The sequence below is a fragment of the Schistocerca cancellata genome, chromosome 2 (genome assembly GCF_023864275.1).
Source record: "Schistocerca cancellata isolate TAMUIC-IGC-003103 chromosome 2, iqSchCanc2.1, whole genome shotgun sequence".
Lineage (NCBI taxonomy): Eukaryota > Metazoa > Arthropoda > Insecta > Orthoptera > Acrididae > Schistocerca > Schistocerca cancellata.
In genome coordinates, this window is record NC_064627.1 from 1,121,565,088 (window position 1) to 1,121,570,329 (window position 5,242).

Genomic DNA, 5,242 nt, shown 5'->3' on the forward strand with positions numbered 1-5,242 from the left:
ATTGATCGGCGTCTTAGGGAGCACGGAACAATTCAGCCTATGACTCGCGACTGGGGAAGACCTAGAACGACGAGGACACCTGTAATGGATGAGGCAATTCTTCGTGCAGTTGCGTCAGCGTCAGAGAAGTTGCTGCTGTACAAGGTAACGTTGACCACGTCACTGTATGGAGAGTGCTACGGGAGAACCAGTTGTTTCCGTACATGTACAGCGTGTGAAGGCACTATCAGCAGCTGATTGGCCTCCACGGGTACACTTCTGCGAATGGTTCATCCAACAATGTGCCAATCCTCATTTCAGTGCAAATGTTCTCTTTACGGATGAGGCTTCATTCCAACGTGATCAAATTGTAAATTTTCACAATCAACATGTGTGGGCTGACGAGAATCCGCACGCAATTGTGCAACCACGTCATCAACACAGATTTTCTGTGAACGTTTGGGCAGGCATTGTTGGTGATGTCTTGATTGGGCCTCATGTTCTTCCACCTACTCTCAATGGAGCACGTTATCATGATTTCGTACGGGATACTCTACCTGTGCTGCTAGAACATGTGCCTTTACAAGTACGACACAACATGTGGTTCATGCACGATGGAGCTCCTGCACACTTCCGTCGAAGTGTTCGTACGCTTCTCAACAACAGATTCGGTGACCGATGGATTGGTAGAGGCGGACCAATTCCATGGCCTCCACGCTCTCCTGACCTCAACCCTCTTGACTTTCATTTATGAGGGCATTTGAAAGCTCTTGTCTAAGCAACCCCGGTACCAAATGTAGAGACTCTTCGTGCTCGTATTGTGGACGGCTGTGATACAATACGCCATTCTCCAGGGCTGCATCAGCGCATCAGGGATTCCATGCGATAGAGGGTGGATGCATGTATCCTCGCTAACGGAGGACATTTCGAACATTTCCTGTAACAAAGTGTTTGAAGTCACGCTAGTACGTTCTGTTGCTGTGTGTTTCCATTTCATGATTAATGTGATTTGAAGAGAAGTAATAAAATGAGCTCTAACATGGAAAGTAAGCGTTTCCGGACACATGTCCACATAACATATTTTCTTTCTTTGTGTGTGAGGAATGTTTCCTGAAAGTTTGGCCGTACCCTGTATGTGGGTAGGACTTCACAGGTTCTTTCCAGGAAACTAAAATCCAGGAAATATACTCCAGCTTTTTACACTAGGAATACTGTTGCCCACCATCTGTTCAACAGTAAAGATAAGATTCGACCTTTAGAACATAGTGTACTTTATTGAATTTCCTACAATATCTGTGGCAAATTATATGTAGATCAATCAAGTATGACTGCCTGAGTGTGAAAGGAGATGAAGACTGAAAAAGAAAGATTCCACCTTTGCTGAACATGCTCAGAATGGATGTAATTCATATTATGCAAAATGTGGTATTCTTCATACAGGAACTAAAGGCCACAAACTAACATTAGTTGAAATTCTGACCATTAACAAACACCAATCAAAGCACCCGGACCTCGGAGCTCACCCTTCATGACCAAATACAGTTCCATTACTCACATCATTAAAGTAGCAGCTGCCATTTATTATTTCTCTCACTATTAGATAATACACTTCGTCCAAATGACATAGTAACCTGTTCCATTGCTCTTTTGTAAAACATTTTTGGCTTGTACATTCATATAGTTTTAATATTTGACTATACTGTAGTATAAGATTTATTTAGTCATAGTCTCTTTAGGCTTTACATTATACTTTTGTATCAATATAGCCATAAACTGTCGCATATCTTTGTAGAGCACTCTTTATACAGCTATGAATTGTCATTGAAGTTGTGTGGGACATCTGCACAGTATTAAGTTATCTGACGATGACCTAAGACCCCGAAAGGCGGTTCTTAGCGATCTATTAACCAAATAATTGTGAAACATTAGTGCTGTGTATGCAAGTTATTAATAAGTCTAGTTTCCTACAAGAACTGACAGGATATTCCATAACATTAAACAGAGAATATCTTCAACTTTTGTAGTCCTATCGTCCTCATTTCATCTAATACTACGGCATGTTAATAATTATTACTTTGGGACCGTATAATCACAACTGAATGAAATCCAATTATTGTGCCACACGCGTTTCGGATTTATTGTTTGTAGGACATCTTCAGTGCTCTGGAATATGTAAATATTTTTGTTAAAATTATTTTGTTTACTTTTAGGATATTGTACACTAAGGTTACAAACAGTTCTGGCGATTGTTGCTTTTCTATAATATAGTAATAATTTGAAGTTCTGCTTACACATGTTGTGGCCGCTGATGCAGCTGGTCTTGTGTTACAGCTGTCCTTCATCTGCTTACCACCATTTGAAATTTACTTTTCACAGCACAAGGAAATGAACTCTCGTTTTGATGTTAGGTTTTGAATGGTGCTGCCAACTGTCGAAAGTTATAATATCATTGGCAACTCTTGAAAGTGTTTTTTTTTCTGATATCAGTGGTCCGTGTGTGTGTGTGTGTGTGTGTGTGTGTGTGTGTGTGTGTGTGTCTGTGTCTGTGTGTATGAACTGGTATTTGGCTTGGTATGACGATTCTTTTATTACGTTTATTGGTGAGTCTGTATTGATGTGTATGTGGGCTTTATCACATGCCTGTTCTCAGCAATGGCTTTCAAGGTATGGCAGTTTTCCTGCACTGCTGTGAGGTATTTGATGTGGTTGTTTATTCCCATTATTTTCGTGTCATGTTCCATGTTTGTAGGATGGTTTTGTGGTTGTGGTGTTTCATGTACCCTTCCAAAATTGAATGATTTGCTTCATACTTCCAACACATAATTTATTCTCTGTACCGCTTTTTTTTTAAATTCCTGCATGTCATGCCTATGGACACTTCATCACAGCTTTGATATTCTAATTAGTATATTATTGATCCCTGAAATCCGTCCCTCTCGATTCCACCTATACAGGAAAATACAGGAAATATCGAGAAAGCCACTGCTGAGAACAAACATGTGGTATGTCAAACGGCCAGACACACATCAATACAGACTCTCCACTAAACGTAAAACAACATTACAACGTTCGACAGTTGGTATCACCTCCGAATCATAACATGAAAACGAGAGTTCTGTTCCTAGTGTTAAAGATACAAAATTTCAAATGGCAATATTACTACAGGATAGAAATGCAGAAAGGGCCAGAACTGTTTATAACGTCGATATACAACGCCCTAAATGTAAACTGAATAGTATAGACATAATTATGCGTATTTTGTAGCCAGGCTACTGAAGATGCCTTGCAAACAATAAAAGTGAAATAAGTATGCCACAAAAATTGTTTTTTATTCAGTTGTGATTAGACTGTCCCAAAGTGATAATTATCAACATAAAACCAGAAACAGAGAATATTATTGACCTTAGTCCTACTACGTCGTAGGTGATAGCATCTGTTTAATATTAAGTATCGATATGGATCTTACCCGTCCAGACAGACACTCCTGTTCAATTGCTGCTTTCGCAGCGGGGAGTTGCGATGATTCCGGATTGAATCCACCTGGCGGATTAACGACGAGGTTTGGTTGGAGGTCTGCCCAGTCGTGGAGTTTAGGCAGTTTCCCACATGTCACTAGGTGAAAACTAGCTTGGTGCGCAATGCCAGGCTCAGTTACTAGATTCTGTAACACGAAGAAAACGTTGACTCTTTCATATGATTATACTACATGAAAATAGAGTTAGGATACACACATTCCGTCTCGCAGGGAGGGGAGAGGGGTGGAGGTGGACGGTAACAGCGAAGCGACAGAAAGGGCATGTGTCCACCCGTTAAATTAACCTTACCATATCTGTCCATAACCATGCCGATCCTGCGCCGATGGGTTACAAATGCACATAGAAAGAAGATCGGTGTGGATCTTGCTACTTTGGAGACAGAAAATAAAACCGAGGTGTTACTGAATCTTCGAAACCAGTCCTTGTCAACTTCATTCCTATCGCCCATAAACGGACGTTCCAGCAGTCATGGTGGGCAGTAAGTGGCAGGGATTTTAAAAACGTTTTGACCAGGCTTTCATAAAATTTTGATACAAATTCTGGTAAGTAATTATTATTGTACGCATTAAATTGATGTAATTCTATTTTATAAATTTTGTAAAGTTACTTCCTTACTTTATTAATTAGCATTTATGTTGAAGGGGTGAGAGGTTGGAAAATTATGCTGGTAACAGAGATATAACATTGGGGGGTAGGTGAATCCCTATGCTAAACCAATTCATCTCTGCTCTTGTTCAACGCTCTCGTACACTCTTTTTTTTTTTTTTTACACTTCGTCTTCAGGCCACGACTGGCCTACCGGGACCATCCGACTGCCGTGTCATCCTCAGAGAAAAATGTGGATAGGAGGGGCGTGGGGTCAGCACACCGCTCTTCCAGTCGTCATGATGGTATTTTTGACCGAAGCCGCTACTATTCGGTCGAGTAGCTCCTCAATTGGCATGACGAGGCTGAGGGCACCCGAAGAATGGCAACAGCGCATGGCGGCCTGGATGGTCACCCATCTAAGTGCCGGCCACGCCCAACAGCGCTTAACTTCGGTGATCTCACGGGAACCGGTGGATCCACTGCGGCAAGGCTGTTGCCTGACGCTCTCGTACAAGACGTTGAAAAGTGTATGCTGCAAAATGTGGACAAACAAAATTCGTTGCAGTTCTGCAAGTAAAAGTTCTCCGGTAACGTGTGTAATTAAGTTGGAGATAAAAATCAGTTGTTAATCTTTCTAGTAAGATATACAGCCTTTTGATTAATTACGAACACGGACTGATTCTAAAGGAAACATGGTCGCTAAACCGAGTGAAGTGGTGGATTGTTTAGCACATTGGACTCCCATTTGGGAGGACGACAGTTCAAATCTGCGTCCGTCCACCCGGATTCACGTTTTCCGTGGTTTCCCCAAATAGGAGAGGACGAGGAAAATTCTTGTCACTTGTCACTTGTATTAGATACAATTACACTGATATCTATAGTTAAAAAATGGTTCAAATGGCTCTGAGCACTATGGGACTTAACTGCTGTGGTCATCAGTCCCCTAGAACTTAGAACTACTTAAACCTAACTAACCTAAGGACATCACACACTTCCATGCCCGAAGCAGGATTCGAACCTGCGACCGTAGCAGTCGCGCGGTTCCAGACTGTAGAGCCTAGAATCGCTCGGCCACTCTGGCCGGCTCTATAGTTAAACAACACATGAAATCGCAGTACAAGAGAACACAAACGTAAAGA

General features: G+C 41.6%; 1 pseudogene; it reads right to left on the reverse strand.

Moving 5' to 3' along the window:
- Positions 1-4,483: 4,483 nt before the first annotated feature.
- Positions 4,484-4,601, reverse strand: LOC126163398 (5S ribosomal RNA; annotated as a pseudogene).
- Positions 4,602-5,242: the final 641 nt, after the last annotated feature.